This window comes from Salminus brasiliensis, chromosome 23 (genome assembly GCF_030463535.1).
Source record: "Salminus brasiliensis chromosome 23, fSalBra1.hap2, whole genome shotgun sequence".
In the NCBI taxonomy this organism is placed as follows: Eukaryota; Metazoa; Chordata; class Actinopteri; order Characiformes; family Bryconidae; genus Salminus; species Salminus brasiliensis.
This window is the reverse complement of record NC_132900.1, coordinates 4,053,346-4,072,403: the sequence shown is the minus strand read 5'-3', so window position 1 is coordinate 4,072,403 and position 19,058 is coordinate 4,053,346.

Genomic DNA, 19,058 nt, shown 5'->3' with positions numbered 1-19,058 from the left:
CAGTGGGTCCACAAGGCTGGATCCTCTGTAGCACTGTTTACCCAGACTATAATAAACCTATTACACTTTGGTGAATAAACCTATTTAAAATAAGCAGAAAAAAAACCAACAACGTCCAGTGTAATAAATCTCAGCAAGCCTCCCGTGAGAGTTTAGCGAAAGAAAATAATGTATTTGTTCAACGGCGCGATGCTAAAAAGGTAATAAAAGAAAAGATGCATTACTTTAAGAAGCAGTGGACGGCTGGGGAAGTTGAGAGTGCCGAGAAGGGAAAACTTCCTAACCTAAAAATGTGTGGGTGCTAAAATGATATGATGTTTATATAATGTTTGAGAAAGACTGATAAAGCTTACTGTAAGGTGCCCTAGAATGCAAAGCTGTGTTTAGCTTAGCATAGTTGGCTTTGTAGTATGCTTTGGGGCAATCTTTTGGGGGTGATGCCTTGGGCCAATGCTTTGGGGGTTATGCCTTGGGCCAATGCTTTGGGGGGGATGCCTTGGGCCAGTGCTTTGGGGGTAATGCCTTGGGGCAATGCTTTGGAGGTAATGCCTTGGGCCAATGCTTTGGGGGTGATGACTTGGGGCAATGCTTTGGGGGTGATACCTTGGAGCACTGCTTTGGGGTGATGCCTTGGGCCAATGCTTTGGGGGTGATGCCTTGGGCCAGTACTTTGAGGGTGATGCCTTGGGCCAATGCCTTGGGGGTGATACTTTGTGCCAGTGCCTTGGGGGTGATGCCTTGGGGTGATGCCTTGTTTCAATGCCTTGGGGGTGATGCCTTGGGCCAATGCCTTGGGGGTGATGCCTTGGGCCAGGTCAGGGCAGAGTTGGGCCGAGTCGGGCTGAGTCGGACTCTGCTGCAGCCGCTGTTGTTTATTTTTTTAAATGTAGCTTTGAATGGAGTCGACTGGAGTCTGACCGGATTCAATTAAATTAATATTAAAATGATGCGTCGGCTTAAAATATTAATGTTGCAAATCGCGGCAGCCCTGATATCAAAAAAAGGCACACTAGCCACACTACTGGCTATACAGAGACTGTGACTGCCATTGTTTCCCTGCTATTTCCATATTCCCATAAGAATTCTTATAGGACAGTAGCAAAGATGTGTCCGGCTCAGAGTTGCCCCGAGTGTCATTCTCTCGCAGGTCTGCTTTGATTATGGCGGCCAAATGTCAGTAGCACTGCGGCAGAAAGAGAGTTAGCATAAACTGTGCAGCAGGTCTGGCTGAGGGCCACAAGCAGAAGGATTTAATAATTTTTTTAAATTTTGCAGGAAAATGGATTTGTCTAGCTGGTCAAGGTAAATCTGGGACAGATATTCTTTTCTCAGAATCTCTCTGATATGAACGCCTCCTCAAATGCCCCTCATCATTTACATACACCTCTCCTCAATAAGAGGCTGAAATCATTGCTGATTTTAGTAATGAAAATATGATCGTCTTGCTCCTTTTGCAAAAAGTCAGACATAGCCTGGGGAAAGTGCTGTCTACAAAGCTGCATTTGCAAGAGAATTACATCACTCCTTGCTACACTCCATTAAAAGTAATCCTGATGTTCATCTTTACCTGAGCCCTCGAAAAAAGCTCTGCTCTGCCACGTTTGACTTTTTCTTGAGCCTGTTCCAATTTGTAGGGAGGGAAGTTTCTCGCACCTGCAGTGTTTGGTCCACATGGACTGGCAGTTGAATCAGGATTCTTTGCAGTAGGTCTATGAGGATTTTGGGGGGGATTTGATGGCCTCAGCATTTCAGTCTTCATTAACGTACCAGAGCTCCCTGAAGAGTTCCAGGAGTTCTGTGGATCTGTTGTACAACTAAATAAGTTGGCATTATGCCAGGCTCTGTTATCGTCACATGTTACTGATGTTAATCAAACAGCCATAACATTAGCACTGCTGACAGGTGAAGTGAATAACACTGATTATCATACATCTACATCTACAGTGGCGGGGTGGGATCTATTAGGCAGCAGGTGAACAGTCAGTTCTGGAAGGTGATGAAGGTGTTGAGGCAGGAAAAAAGGTCAAGAGTGATGCTAGACGAGTCAGAATGGGTCAGAACGTCTTCAAAACATCAGGCAGGTCTTGTGGAGTGTTCCCGGTATGCAGTGGTCAGTACCTACCAGAGGTGCTCCAAGGAAGGACAACCGGTGATCATGGGCAACAGGGTCATGGGCACCCAAGGCTCACTGATACTGATACATATGAAGGTCCCACCTCACAACTTGCAGGACTGAAGATCTGCTGCCTGCATGGAATTAACTTCTTAGCCGATCGTGTGGCAGCAGTGCTATGCATAAAATCATGCTGACACAGGCCAGCAGTTTCAGGTATTCATGTTATGTATTTTGGGAGTATTTCTGTATTTCTAGAACTGTTGATTTTCTGGGGTTTTTTTTAGCACATCAGTTTCTAGAGTTACTAAGAATGGTAAAATAAAGAAAGCCCATCCAGTCAGGGGCGGTTTTGTGGACTAAAACACCTTGTTGAGTAGAGAGGGTCAACAGAGAATGGCCAGACTGGCTGGTGAGCAGAAAATCATCTCAGAATGCACAACACCACGTCCAACCTTGAAAAGAATGGGCCACAACAGCATTTGACCACGGCAGCTACCATTACTTTCAGCCAAGAACAGAAAGCTGAGGCTGCAGCCCAGACTCTGGACACTGTACAGAGTCTGGAAGACTGGAGAAACATAGCCTGGTTAGATGAATCTGGATTTCTGGAATCTGCTGAGGAACATCACAGAGATGAATCCATGGACCCTTGGGTGAACAATCCAGTCTGGTGGAGGTTGTGCCATGTCACTGGTTTCATGAACTTGATGGTGATCTCTGAAGTGTTCTTCAGTGCTGGTTCATCCAAGTCATCCAGTAGAACATTTTTGGGCTGTGGTAGAACTTGAGATTCACAGCATGAAAGCTCTCTTGAAAGATCAGGCAGGAATTACATGATTCAATCATGTCAACATGGACCAGAATCTTACCAGGAACATTTGCAACATCTTGAAATCAAGAAATCCAGACCTTGAAAAACAGGGAGAGCAAATTGAGGCCCTGCTCAGTATTAGTATAGCCTCCCTTATAAAGAGCCCAGTGAGTGTATACATATAGGCCTACTGTACATCGCCCCAGCCAATTAGGGGAGTGCTCAAAAAGGTTTACTGCTGTTTCGTTGTGGATATCCATCGACTTAATTGGTCTCCATTATGTTTTTTTTTTGTTGTTGTTGACAAAATTCCCTCTCCTTCTCATTAGAGTTAGCACAGGAGTTCACAAACTTCATCAAAAGCTCTGCCAGGGTTCTCAAAACAGAAACCCTAAGTCCCAAATTAAAAGACTCTACAAAACACATAGCAAAGGTGCAGCAACACCAGGAAAGTGATCTAATTAGGCTTGGCATTGCTTAAAAGGCAGTTCCACTTCGTCTAGCCATTCAGATTTGGTTGTAATTATGTCCCATGTTGTAAACCTGTCACCTGTTGGCCTTCTTTAATGGAAAAGCTTTGCATCAGAAGTGGTGTTTCCTGATGCATTACTACTGATCACCCCAGCTAATAAAGGCAGTTTATCTTCATTTTCATGCACAGCTTCATATGTGTGCTACAGAAAGGGCTTCCAATTTGCTTCCTAACTTAGCTTTAAGTTCAGGTGAGAAACACCTGTTTCTGTTCACTATAGCATCTTCTGTCTTGAAATTAAGAATCTTCTGAGACAGAACCCTTAAACTGGTGTGAACCTGGACCTGGTTTCAGCCCTAAACCTGTTCCAAGTCCTATTGACAGCCAATGCTGTTTCCTCAGATTCAGCAGAATTTTGTAGATCTGCCCAGCCAACATGCCATCATCATGCCAATCATGTGGGGCTCACATGGGTGGAGCTTAGCGTGGGCTAGGTCGATTCCAGGTGGGCATGGGCTCTGAGTGGGTTTGTGCATGTGTGGTTACTGGGATCCAGTTGGGATTCCCATTATTACAGCCCACCCTCATCTTACACAGGTCCCATCTAGGCCCTATGTACAGTGTACAACCCATATGGGGCCCATGTTAAATCCCTCTTGGTCCCATCCCTGACCCTGGTAGGACCCTGGTGGACATCCATATGCGGGGCCAACATGGAACCCTTGGGCATGTTCCCGGTTCTTTTACTGCCCAAATGTCCAAATGTTTAAGTACACACCTTCTAATGAATGCATTCAGCTACATTGCTGACACAGATGTGCAAATGCACACACACACACAGCTTTTCTAGTCCCTATAGAGAAGTACGGCCAATAGAATAGGACGCTCTGGGGCAGATCAACGTGATGAACCAATTGGCACCATGCTGCCTAATGCCATGCGTAGGATTGTACAGGGGTATAAAGCCCCCAGCAGTGGAAGAACTGTGTCCTCTGGAATGATGGCTGGTGCTCCATCCAGTACTTTTGGGATGAGCCAACATGTAGTCATGTATGCAATCAAATCCTCACAGCGGTACTCCTTCAAAATCTAGTAGAAAGCCTTCTTCCTTGGACAGTAGAGACAGTTACTCCAACAGAAGCAGGAAGAACTTGTCTTTGATTTCAGAGGAAACAGTGAATGAGCAGGTGTCCCAATACTTTCGTCCATGTAGCGTACAGTAGAATGGGCTGTGTATTGACCAGGCTTTCAGCATTTCAATGGTTTGTGGAAGAAACGTGTTTGTAAGGTGAGTTCCTGGGTAACTAATGGGATGTGACCCGTGCTGTGGCATTGATGAATAGCATAGCTTTGGATTGCAGTGGCGCGATCAAAGGACCTGGTGGGATTCTTCCCAGCATTTATCTAGCTCATCTACCCTGCCCTCTCCATAATGTCCCACCTCTGATGGACCCTTACATGGAGTGGAGGAGGGAGGGAAGCGGTTTCTATATTTCATGTCAGAAGGCAGTGGTGTGTGGTGCCCCCTTTGATTGTTCCCCCACCCAATCCCATACATGTGGACAAGGCCGGAGCATTTGAATGCAAATAGATAAGCCATTTCTGGCCAAGGAAGTGGAACCGCGGGAGCATCGACACAGATTGCAGAAGGCGAGAAGGTTCCCGAGGGGGCCCGGAGACAAATGTCCTCTCACACTGTACAGGAATTCGAGTCAGGACTGAGAGGTAATCTCGTCTAATTACTACGACTGCCCTCAGCCTGGAGCTGGAGAGGAGCCCCGTTATCTTGTCCTGCAGAGGAGATTCATTTGAGGCTCTGGGCTACGGCAGAGCCTTTGCCTGTACTTAACAAAAAAACGAGCGCCGATTTTTTCAGACCCTTTATTTAGGCTCATTAATTTGACTTCACGCAAGACTAGTGACCTCAGCTTGGCCAGGTTCAAGCCGATGTGCGTTCTCCTCACACCCTCTGAAAGTGCAGTCTTGCTCATTTGTGTTCGCTGGTTTTCAGCATGCTGACTCAGCGCCGGTTTGTTCTCTTGTCGGTGTTTTAATACGAAGACTTCAGATGTATTAAACCAGGCCGTGCCTGAGTTCCTCCAGTGGCATTTAATTAAGTTAAAACACAAAGGAAAGGCGAGACCGTCCTGGGCCCGGCAAACGCTTTATTTCCCGGTGGATCTGTGGATTCTGATTAATAGCTCACGATATGTGATGTTTACTGAAACTGTCATCTGTGAGAAGCCCAACTCTGGTGGATGCTCTGGATGAGCTGCACAACCCAGCATCCAGTGGTTGACAGCTGGGCTCATCACAGTAAATGCACTTGAGCTCGCTGTAAAAAGCTGCGTTATTCAGCCACGCCCACTTCTTTGGTTTGCGTCCTAGGTTGCTGTAAAATTCGGTTTTAAGCTATTTATTTGCCATTTATTTTGAAACTATTTATTACAGCGCCCTCCTGTGGACGTGTTTGGCCACTTCTTTAGGAATGTCTTCAAATGCGTCTTCTAATTTAGTCTGAATATTTATGAGGACATATACGTTGAGTGAATTCCGATCTGGCTGTTCGTAGCGAGTTTCTCCATTTGAGTCTTTGTTCAACTCAGTATTTCAGCCTCATGCAGGAATCTCCCATTGAGTCTTGGTTCCTCATGGTGGTTCTTCTCCATGCTCTTAGGGAGCATAGTTTTTCCTGACATTGACTCCCCCAGTCAGACTTATTAGGGGTAAGGGGTTCACCTTCAGTTCTGGAAAGCTGCTTAGAACCAAGGTCTGTTGGATTTAATTACCACAGATCTGAATGAATTGAACTGAATGATTCATTTCAAAGTGATTCACACACACTTGATTCGTTGGATCTATAAGCAATATCTTCTGCCATATTGCAAAGATGCTGACTTTCTACCCATGGATTGGATGGTCGAGTAGCTTGGCCTTCCACTGACTGTTTCCAATGTTCAGGAGACGCCATGGTCGACATGGTCTCATTGGCCATGGACATGGAGAGAGGCCTGCCGGGGCAATCAAGGCACAATGAATGTTCAGACAGGTAGGCTCACATCGTTCAGGGTCGTCTCGTGACACAGGCAGTGTGTCTTCCTACCTTGGGCTGTGGAACCGCCGAACGGCACTCTTGAGTGCAAGTACCCATCGCTCTCCTCCCTTCCCAGCTCCTTGCTCATTCAGCCAGCATGGTTCACTGAGTCGTATTACACAGTGCCAAGCTTCTGAGCATTTAGGACTCCAGTGTTCCTCTGACAAGTCATGTAAGTAGCAGTTGGTTTGATGGATGACTCTTATTTTCTTGTCAGCCTTGAACTACTTTTATGTTTATCTTGATATGTCCCAGATGTGCCTTCATTTGTCTTGCACAGTGCAGGAAGAGGGGATTTCAGCGTAGAGGGAAAGAGAGAGATAGAGAGAGGGAAGGATAGCACCATCTCTCGGAGTGATTCCCGGGCGTTCTGAGGATGCCACTTCTGCGTCGATTCTCAAACGCAAGCAGCTATGAAATGTGAAGGAGGACACTGTGGAAGAGGACGCGTTTCCAAAGCACAAGAGGCAGAGGGTTTATCTAGAAACGGAACCAAATTGAACAGAACAGGTAAAGAAAAAAAAAAGCTCGGGGATCAAAACCGGGCCGAATGCGGAAAAGCAAAGCTACTTTCCAAAGCTGTTTATCTTTGGAGTGAATCGAGACACCCGCTGCGCTTCAAGCAAAAGAAGACGGCCCAGGCGGCCTTTTCAGTTCAGTCCAGACGGCTGTAAGTGGACAGTGTCCTGTGGCTAAACTGACAACGCCTTACCCTGAAATTGTTTTTCATCGCTTTCCTTTTCAATTAGCATCATGCTTTTTTTTGTGAATTAGACGACAATCCGTCTCACCTTCATGGTGATCTTTACACAAATGCCACATGTAGCTGTGAAAGACACCAACAGAGGTTCGGTAGAATGTTCCTAAACAGTCCTGACACCCTTTCCTGGACGTAATCTGGTCTAATATTTTCACATTATTCAGATTCGTTCAAGTTGACAAGGTCGGGGATCATCAGCTTCTCCTAAGAAGAGTGTTCTCCACCAGAAGAGGACCTCCTTTGGAAACTCACTGGTCACTCCTTCTACAGAAGGTCGAAGCCTTGGTGTAGTCATGGATGATCAGTTATTGTTCTCGACCCTTTGAGAATTTGACCCTTTCTCTCTAGAGAGTCGCCCAGGTGCTCAGATGTTCAGTCTCTCGTCACTTCCAGACTTGACTACCGCAACTCTCTTCTAGCTGGTCTCCCTCTGCGCACCATCAGGCCCCTGCAACTCATCCAGAATGCAGCGGCACGGGTCGTCTTCAATGTTCCTAAATTCAGCCATGTCACTCCACTGCTGCGTTCTCTCCACTGGCTTTCTGTAGCTGCTGCCCTCATCAGATTCAAAACCCTGACGCTGGCCTACAAAGCCAAGAACGGACCAGCCAGCCCCTCCATACTTGATGGCGATGGTCAAAAGCCGATCCGCACCGAGAGGCCTTCCAGCTTCAAGTACGGCTCGGCTCGACCCGCCATCCCTCAAAATCCACGGAAGACAAGCGTCCAGACTTTTTTCTGTCCTGCACCGAAGTGGTGGAACAAACTTCCCCTGGGTGTCCGAACGGCCGAGTCCAACGCTCCCTGTCTTCAAACCCAGACTGAAGACCCTCCTCTTCTGAGAGTACTTGGGCGAATAGCGAATAGAGGACTATGGTCACCTTATTGTCTTGTGTTTAGTAGAGTCTAAGCTCAGAGGTATCTTTGAACTATTAGTCTATTCTAACTAGCTAAGGTTTTCTTAGGTAAATAGCAAAGCACTTTTGTAAGTCGCTCTGGATAAGATGTAAATGTAAATGGACAAAAGTATTGGGACACCTGCTCATTCTTTGCTTCTTCTGAAATCAAGGGTATTGTTGTTGTTTACATCAGTTTGGTGCAATGTTCCTAAAAAGTCCTTCTTGGAAGTAGTCTGGTCTAATATTTTCACTTTATACAAATTCATTCAAGTCATCAGCTTCTGGGTGAGGGGCAGGCCAACGCAAGTGCTGCAAGATCATAGTTTCAGTAAGAAAGTCAATGCTTGCAATTGAATGTGTTGATTATTATGCATTTAAATGGCCTAGATCATAAAGTCATCGAGATTGACCATCTGTTTAAAGAGTACGCACACGTCGCCTCGGCTGGACGCTGTAAATGTGGCCAACACTGATGGGGATAATGAGGTGGGGTGGTGTTAATCACCCGACATCCCGAACTCGCTAATGCTCTCGTCGCTGATTCCGAATCCAGCAAAAAGCCTTCTTCCCTGGACAGAATCAAGTTTTTAAGCGAATCCAGTCCTAACAGGCCTGTAGTTTGCTGTATTCAACTGCATGACAGATTTCCATTCATCTGCCTCTCTCTTTAACTCTCTCTCTCTAACACACACTCTCTCTCTCTCTTTTATTCACACCTTTGTCTGAGCTTAGGCTTGAACGCAATTACCTCCCACCATATCCCGTCTCTCGCTGAGAGACAATCTTATGGCCCATTTATCTCATGTCATCACCTGGGTTCTCCATGACAGGGCACTCAAATGCTAATGAGTCCTGAAGCCAGAAAAGACGAAGAACAGCCGTATGGGTGCCGCCGCTCATGCCCCGCTCATTACACGGCTGTGTATTAGAGATTAGTGTGAGTGTGAAGAACCTTTACAATCAACTGAAGGTTGACTGCAGACCTTTCCAACGTTCTTTATACCGGACCAGAAGAGGACCTCCTAAGGTTCATGGCTCATATAACTCATTCGCTCATTTGAAGCATCTGAATTTTTAACCCTTTAAACCTTTAAAAATATCCTATTTGATACATATACTAAATGGACAAAAGTATTGGGACACCTGCTCATTCATTGCTTCTTCTGAAATCAAGGGTATTCAACCTGTATGGTAAGTAGAGCTAATTTAATGGACAGTAAGTGAAGAAACAAGGAGGTGGTTCAGGCTGTGAAGGCTTAATGCTATCCTGTACTGAAAGGCCTGAGCAAGTATTTTTTTACAGCATGTTTGGAAGCAAGCCATCGCAGGCTTGAGATGAACTGATGCTGTACGTTATTTGTGCCTGTAGAGCCTCCCAAACTATTTCTATAGAGGAGGATTTTTATCTGCAGATTGGAGATAAAGAAAAGCCCTTTCTGAGAGTTCAGGCTCTCGGAAGAAGAAGAAAACAGTGAAGATTAATGCGGCTTGCTGATGTTCTCAAAAGCTCATTCCACTTGTGGCACAGTCGCAGCAGGTAAATATTTCAAGCCCTAGAGCCGTGCCTGTGTTGCTTTACAAGGCTAACTCTGCCTTTCTTGCCTCGCTACTGTGTTTACCCGCTCACTTCTCTTTCTCTCCGGTATGAACCAATAATAGTCCGTCCCAGAAACCGAGAGCAATCAGCCTTTTATTTCATTCCAGCTCTCAGTACGTCGATCAGCATTTATGTGGAAAAACTACAGAAGTAAGTTTCCAATTTCAGCTCGACAACATATTTACTTTAGTGCTCACGGCTGAACAAGGCCTCAACAGTCCAGAAATCATATTCCGCCCGAGCCGCTGAAACGACTCCAATGCTATCTTCCTTCATGGGGGATACAAAACAAGAAACTGCTTCACTTCCCATGGATCTAAGATCGGTTCCCCCATATCCAGTCTTAACTGGAACCACAGCGAGATTAACCACAGAAACACTGCTGTCGGATCGATGTGGAAAGCGGATTCCGCCGCACTCCTGGGTTTACTCAGGTGGTGTATTACACTGGCACTGCGCAGAGCAAACAGCTGTGTCATCTGGAACCGCCTCGTCTCGGGAGGCGTCGGGCTGCTGCTCCCACCACAACAGACACATCAATTTTGGGCAGCTGTCAGCGTCTCTGCATCTGTACCCACTCCACTGAGTCTCACAAATCTGACCGCTAACAGGAAACGAACAGTTTCGAGGACAGAGCTTATTTCGTGTTTCCTGGGACGTCTAGGTTGGTGGACGTTCTGCTTAGTGACTGAGAGGAGATATGGGACATAAATAAAGTGCCAGTTATGGACATATAATAACATTTATGAATAAATACTAAGGCCACAAATGGCTTATTATGCTAATTAAGACCCAATTAGTGTGCATTAGTACCTTCCTTAGTCCAGCGACTGTGTCCTATAGGTAATGCTGCAGGTGTCTGGCACTGTACTACATACAGCAAAATGTGTCCTCCACATTTGACCCATCACTGTCCCTCACTAGTGAACTAGGGACAGTGAGCACACACACATCCAGAGCGGTTGGCAGCCAACTCCAGCGCCCGGGGAGCAGAGAGGGTGAAGGGCCTTGCTCTAGGGCCCAGCAGTGGCAGCTAGCCGAGACCGGGTATCGGGTAACCCACAACCCTGTCATCAATAGCCGGAGTTCTAACCACTGAGCCACCACTGCCCCATGTGTCCTGTAATTGTCCAGTCATTACTGATGGACAATTAAATAGTATGGATGATCCAACAGCTAGAATTAGCAATAGCAACTTGCGCTATACAGAAAAAAAGTATTGGGACAGCTGCTCTATCATTCATTCATTCATTTATTAATTTCTTCTTCTGAAATCAAGAAGAAGTTCAGGAGAATGCTTCTCATGAATCCTGAGAGGATGGAATCACACCTAGTAGACCTAGTAGTCAATCTCAGAAGAGAAATTGCCATGATGAAGGTGTTCGTTGCTACACCTGAGGATATTCTGATCATCTGTAGATCCATAAAAGCTGCAGCTCAAGTTTTACCAGAAGCCTCTGAAGCTATGTCACTTCATACTCCGACCATTGGATCTGCCCATCCAATAAAAACTCAGAAAAATGGCCAGGGGGTCACGAGAACAAATCTCGAGCCATGCAGCTTTGCCATCAGCGGGCAGAATCCGAGAGAGCACAATTGGCCGGGCTCTCTCCAGGTGGGTAGAGCATAAAAGCTGCAGCTCAAGTTCTACCAGAAGCTATGTCACTTCATACTCCGACCAATCGGCAGCTTCTACCTTTCTTTAAAAAAGAACTCACCATCAGTCATGCCATCTGCCCATCGAATAAAAAAAGTATTGGGACAGCTGCTCTATCATTCATTCATTCATTCATTCATTCATTCATTGCTTCTTCTGAAATCAAGGGTATTAAAAGAGTTTCTCCTGCTTTTTGCAAATCAGAAGGGGTGTCCACACACTTCTGGACACATGGTATATCTCTAATAAAGTAGCTTCTATCATATTATAATTCAGTGATCTCCTCAAACACCTCCAGATAATCCTCACATTATTATCGTAGCTCTCTGGCTGCAGCCGAGGGCACCATAAATCTTACTTCTGCTCCTGGCAGTGTAGGAGAAGGCTGGCTTCTTACGAGGAGGTTTCACCATCCTCAGAGTCATGTCCAATACACTGGGCTATGTGCTACCGTGTTATCCACTCTGCTTATCAAGCTGTATTTTCATTCAGACCCAGCTATTGTTGTCCAGGCAGTTGTCCTTTTTTTCTTTGCCTTTTTTTTCTGAACCCAGCAACTGATAAAAGTTTAAACCAGTGCATGGGGTTTGCTTTCAAAACAAGATCAGATATGAAGAGGAGGGTGTCTGATGAATACTGATTAGGGATGTGTTTGTTCACCTATAACACACCCCAGAGGAGAGCGCAGCGCCTCCTGTACAGCACAATAAGCCAGTATTCTGTAGAAAGAGAATTAAAAAGGGATGAGGAACCATGGCAGCAACACTTCTACACATTGATTTATCTTCATAATCTGCTGGCGGCGAGCATCCCTTTCCAGGCTTGTTCCAGGCCGAGGACTAAGGCGAAACCGATCCAATGCCCAGTCGCCTTCTATAGCCAATCAATTAAGTGCACTGTAAAACTTCGCAGAAGCCACTGCGCTGTGATGGAAACCTTTGTTTTGAGTTTTGCTGCACTAATTCATCCCTCATGCGCAGGAATAAGCCATGCGTCCCGGACACACTGATTCATTGATTCCTATTGTGGTCCAGCCTCACGCTGTTTCAAGGACAGGTAGTTTCAGGGTGAAGCGAGCACCACTGTGACTCCGCAGGAGTACCAGAGCACCACAGAACAGCAGAGAGAGCCACGAGGATGTAGAGAAACTAAAAGTGAAGCTTAGTTTGAAGTATTGTTTGAACTTGGGGTGCCCTGATCAAGCTATGGCACATGTCTCTGTTTATGTAGTCATCATAAAGAGCATCCTGTTCAAGGCCTTGTTGGATGGGCCTTTCAACTCGCAAGATCAGGCACGGCAGACACACATGCCAAGTGTCAGATCTGAAAGAAGGGAACCGTCAGAGCGGAGATGTTGCATTGCGCTCCATGCGAATGCTCTGGCCTGGGACTGCAGCTGCCAATCATCATCTCAGTCACTTCAATAAAAGATCATGGACTGTGTCAGTTGTCGGAGCAGGACGCTGTGATGACTGCTGCCTGTAGAGATTCCCCTTCTGCTATGTTCTCCTGAAACTTTTCTGCTTAAACATGGAGAATTTAACCAGAGTCTGCGTGAGAGGCCGTTCAGAAAATCATCTGCAGACCACTTTCAGTGAACAAATATCACGCCGCGATTTTTTTTTCGCTCAAATTTTTTTTAATATTTCGCCTTTTTTTTGAGGTGTGAATGTCTGAAGTTCATGAGAGGATGGAATCACACCTAGTAGTCAATCTCAGAAGAAAAAACATCATGATGAAGGTGTTCGTTGCTACACCTGAGGATATTCCGATCATCTGCAGACCCATAAAAGCTGCAGCTCAAGTTCTACCAGAAGCCTCTGAAGCTATGTCACTTCATACTCCGACCATTGGATATGCCCTGAATAATGGCCAGGGGGTCACAAGTACAAATCTCGAGCCATGCAGCTTTGCCATCAGCGGGCAGAATCCGAGAGAGCACAATTGGCCGGGCTCTCTCCAGGTGGGTAGATGGCGCTGTTTCCCCGTATCACTCTTAAAGCAGTGTAGGCTGGCACAGGTGTCTGCTGGCTGGCGTGAAGAAGGGTTGGGACCCAATGCTTTTCTACATGCGTGTCAGCTGCCCGGCGATGGTGGGTTAATTACCAGTGCCCCTCCTCTACATTATCACAGAACCCATGTTAAGCCCTCCTGGTCCCTATTAACTATTATTACTGACCCTGGTGTGACCCCGGTGGACATCCATATGTGGGCCGGCCCAACATGGAACCCATGGGCAAAGCTTTCTGGTTCGCGGTTGGGCTACCCCTACAGGCCCCACGGGGCATGCTATCTGGGTTCAGTCATTGTTTCTGTCGAACCCATGGCCAGTTATTACTGACCCTGGTGTGACCCTGGTGGACATCCATATGTGGGCCGGCCCAACATGGAACCCATGGGCAAAGCTTTCTGGTTCGTGGTTGGGCTACCCCTACAGGCCCCACGGGGCATGCTATCTGGGTTCAGTCATTGTTCCTGTTGAACCCATGGCCAGTTATTACTGACCCTGGTGTGACCCTGGTGGACATCCATATGTGGGCCGGCCCAACATGGAACACATGGGCAAAGCTTTCTGGTTCGTGGTTGGGCTACCCCTACAGGCCCCACGAGGGCATGCTACCTGGGTTCAGTCATTGTTCCTGTCGAACTCATGGCCAGTTGACAGGTCTTTGAGACTGGTCTGTGCCCCAGTTAGATAGCTTAGCGTAGATAACTAGAGCAACCCGGGCCTGCTCATGTTGTAGACCATGGTTGGATGTTAATTGCTTGACTGGTTGGGTTCCTAAACTCACTTGTTTAATTGAGTTTTTGTACCACTGATGAAGAGGTAATTAGGGAAAGAGGTCCATGGGTTGCTGGTCTGCCTTTTAAACACAATCTTGATCCATCCCACACGAAAATAAATGCCCAGCAATGAGTCACAGAAGTCTAATATATTGTAATACATTCTCATCATCCAGCTGGCCTTAGCCGGTTAGCCACCCTACGGCTACGGCTGCAGAATACAGCGATGTTAAGGTCACATTGCCTGCACTGTACTGGGAAAAGAGACGACGGCGAGGTGCATTTCAAATGAACACAAATTGCCATGCCTGCGATCTGAACCCTGCAAAGGGCTTGCCCTTCACACTGCGGAGGGCATCGTGGTGCTCCGCTTCCTTTGGCCTGCACTGTCTGATTTCATCACCCCGCAGCCGCGCTGACAGCCAGCGCCTGGGTAAACACGGCCGACGTGGCCGCGGTGATAAATGAGACGTCAGCTCCCAGCCAAAGCTTTGGCGAATGCTCTCTGCTGTACCTCCAGTCGTGGGGAAGGACTTGTGCCTTGCATTAGCGGAAGGTAAGTTCTCGCCCCCTCCCCTGTTCCCTCGCCCCATCCCATTTTCTGGGGATAAAAAATGTGTGAGCATCCATACAGACTGGGGAGGGGGAGGATGGAGCCCTTCCTCCCTCGGCTGTTAATGCTTTATTATATGCTCAGTCGGGCCGGTCATTGCTTTTTTCTCCTCTCTGTTGTGCTGCTGCTGCTGCTGCGGTTTCTTCTGCTTGCCCTTGTATCACTGCTGACCCCTGCCTCCAGGGCACCCCTACTTTAAGCTGTCTTTACTCTTTCTGTCTCTCTCTGTCTCTCCGTCTCTCACCGAAGCACTTTTGGGCCTTGTTGAGGCCTGCCGCTCTCTATATGAACTGAGCTTAAGCTGTATTGATGCTTTCTTGAGTCCCAGCTCAGAGCAACCAGCAATTTCAACACTTGGTGGGTTCTCCAGTGGCAGGACATTTTTAGAACTCTATCTGAGGTGGAGATTTTTGAAGACTGTGGACGGTGAAAGCGGCGTTTTATGAAAATGCTGATGTCACAGCGCATGCATGTTTCTGGCTGAATCTCAAATAACTAGGAATAACGAGGAAATACTAGCAGTCATAAAATGGATGGGGTTTCTGATAAAGTGGCCAGTGACTAAAAGCACAAAGGGAGTGTTTCTGATAAAGTGGCCAATGACCAAAAGCACAAGGTGGGTGTTTCTGATAAAGTGGCCAGTGACCAAAAGCACAAGGTGGGTGTTTCTAATAAAGTGGCCAGCAAGTAGAAAAGGAAGTACAAGGTGGGTGTTTCTAATAAAGTGGCCAATGAGTAGAAGTGGAAGTACAAGGTAGGTGTTTCTAATAAAGTGGCCAGTGAGTAGAAAAGGAAGGACAAGGCAGGTGTTTCTAATAAAGTGGCCAGTGAGTAGAAGTTGAAGTACAAGGTAGGGGTTTCTAATAAAGTGGCCAGTGAGGAGAAGTGGAAGTACAAGGTAGGGGTTTCTAATAAAGTGGCCAGTGAGTAGAAAAGGAAGGACAAGGTGGGTGTTTCTAATAAAGTGGCCAGTGAGTAGAAAAGGAAGTACAAGGTGGGTGTTTCTAATAAAGTGGCCAGTGAATAGAAAAGGAAGTACAAGGTAGGGGTTTCTAATAAAGTGGCCAGTGAGTAGAAAAGGAAGGACAAGGTAGGTGTTTCTAATAAAGTGGCCAGTGACCAAAAGCACAAGGTGGGTGTTTCTAATAAAGTGGCCAGTGAGTAGAAAAGGAAGGACCAGGTAGGGGGTTCTAATAAAGTGGCCAGTGACCAAAAGCACAAGGTGGGTGTTTCTAATAAAGTGGCCAGTGACCAAAAGCACAAGGTGGGTGTTTCTAATAAAGTGGCCAGTGAGTAGAAAAGGAAGGACCAGGTAGGGGGTTCTAATAAAGTGGCCAGTGACCAAAAGCACAAGGTGGGTGTTTCTAATAAAGTGGCCAGTGAGTAGAAAAGGCTGTATAAGGTGTGTGGTTGTAGAAGGTAGTGGTTTCCAGTAAAGTGGCCAGAGAGTGGAAGCATAATATGGGGGTTTCTGATAAAGTGGCCGGTGAGTGGAACCATAAGGTTGGTGTTTCTGATAAAGTGGCCAGTAAGGGGAACCATAAGATTGGTGTTTCCAATAAAGTGGCCGGTGAGTGGAAACACAAGGTTGGTGTTTCTGATAAAGTGGCCGGTGAGTGGAACTACAAGGTTGGTGTTTCTGATAAAGTGGCCGGTGAGTGGAACTACAAGGTTGGTGTTTCCGATAAAGTGGCCAGTGAGTGGAACCGTAAGGTTGGTGTTTCTGATAAAGTGGCCGTTGAGTGGAACCACAAGGTGGATGTTTCCAATAAAGCGGCCAGTGACCAAAAGCACAAGGCAGATTTTTCTAAAAAGTGTAAAGCGAGCAAAATAACAAAGCAGGTGTTTCTGATAAAGTGGCCAGCGAGTAGAAAAGGAAGTACACAGTAGGGGTTTCTGATAAAGTGGCCAGCGAGTGGGTAGTGAGTATTGCTGCTAGTTTTGGGGGGATTTCGGCTGGTTGGTACAGCCTGTAAGAACACATGTCCCCCGATTTGCTTGGTACTGGCTTGGTTTTCTCAGCTGCAGCGGAAACAGTCGTGTGGTTTGGTGTAATTCCTGTCAAAGGCTCCAGAAGAATCACTGCTCAGCAGGATCTCATCCGCAGATCAGTCTTTAAACCAGGCACATATGGATGATGATGATCATGTAGTTTCATTTTCCTCAACAGAACTGAACTCCTGAGGGTTCAGTATCGCTTCAGCCACCGAGTTCGTCAGCAGCAGCTTCTTCAGCAGCTTCAGCATCAATATTGTAGGACTGTCTGATCTCTGGACGTATTGAATCTTCAGGTTTATTGCTTTCATGATTTCATTCATCCACCGCTGAAAAAGGGCAACTCTGGCTGGTGGTATCAAACATATGCCAAGACTGTATTTGATATTACCTCCGACCTCAGATTTAATGAGTGTCTCTCATGAGGAATCCTAAATCTCTTTGCTGAAACAGCCTTAGTTTGATTAAATATGAGCAAGATGAGAAATTAAACCTAATTTAAATGTTAATATGTCCTCTGGGTGAGACTCAGTGTGATTGACAGCATGGAGGGTAAAGGATTGTAGATTTGGCTCTTGGGTGACATAAACAGTTGTTGATGTGAAACTGGGAAAAGAGGCTTCTTACTAAGCAAGGCCCTGATCAGTGTGTCGGGCCTTTGGTCATCAGTGATTTAAGGTTTCACAGTTACTGATAGTCACTCCAATTAGTGCGGGATATCTGACCAGCTCATAACTAGCAGACACTCAGTGGACACTTTATTAGAAACCTCTCCTTTGTAGGTCCACCCTGCAGGTGTACAGTTAGAGACTGTGGCCCCTCTGTTGATGCACAGTGTGTGTTCCTCCTGTGTCACCATTGGTCAGTTTTCTGACCATTAGTGGTTTCCAATAAAGTGGCCGGTGAGTGGAACCATAAAGTTGGTGTTTCCGATAAAGTGGCCGGTGAGTGGAACCATAAAGTTGGTATTTCCGATAAAGTGGCCAGTGAGTGGAAGCACAAGGCTGTTTCCAATAAAGTGGCCTGGAAGGGGAACTACAAGGTTGGTGTTTCCAATAAAGTGGCCGATGAGTGGAAACACAAGGTTGGTGTTTCTGATAAAGTGGCCGGTGAGTGGAACTACAAGGTTGGAGTTTCCAATAAAGTGGCCAGTGAGTGGAAGCACAAGGCTGGTGTTTCTGATAAAGAGGCTGGTGAGTGGAAGCACAAGGCTGGTGTTTCCGATAAAGTGGCCGATGAGTGGAAGCACAAGGCTGGTGTTTCTGATAAAGTGGCCGATGAGTGGAAGCACAAGGCTGGTGTTTTCGATAAAGTGGCCGATGAGTGGAAGCACAAGGCTGGTGTTTCTGATAAAGTGGCCGGTGAGTGGAACCACAAGGCTGGTGTTTTCGATAAAGTGGCCGGTGAGTGGAACCACAAGGTTGGTGTTTCCAATAAAGTGGCCGGTGAGTGGAACCACAAGGCTGGTGTTTTCGATAAAGTGGCTGATGAGTGGAAGCACAAGGCTGGTGTTTCTGATAAAGTGGCCGGTGAGTGGAACTACAAGGTTGGAGTTTCCAATAAAGTGGCCGGTGAGTGGAAGCACAAGGCTGGTGTTTCCGATAAAGTGGCCGATGAGTGGAAGCACAAGGCTGGTGTTTCTGATAAAGTGGCCGATGAGTGGAAGCACAAGGCTGGTGTTTTCGATAAAGTGGCCGATGAGTGGAAGCACAAGGCTGGTGTTTCTGATAAAGTGGCCGATGAGTGGAAGCACAAGGCTGGTGTTTTCGATAAAGTGGCCGATGAGTGGAAGCACAAGGCTGGTGTTTCTGATAAAGTGGCTGGTGAGTGGAACCACAAGGTTTGTGTGTTTCCGCTAAAGTGGCCGGTGAGTGGAACCACAAGGTTTGTGTGTTTCCGCTAAAGTGGCCGGTGAGGGAAACTACAAGGTAGTTGTTTCTAATAAAATTGTCAGTGACTGACTAGCAGGAGTTTCTAATAAAGTGGACAGTGAATAAACATGTAAAGTAAGTATTTTTAATAAAAATTGGCCAACATGTGGAGGTACAACGTAGGGGGTTTCTAATAAAGTGGCCAGTGAGTATGTTAATGCATTAATAGTTATTTTTGGATGATTGGATGGGACATTCTGCTGGGACACGTTCCATTCTATAAATAAGAGAAACGCTCAGCGAGATGAATGGTCTGTGTTTATCATTTCATGGCTGCTGTTCAAGGGGACATGATTATTGCACGAGCCCCAGTAGTCCAGTGGCTGCCC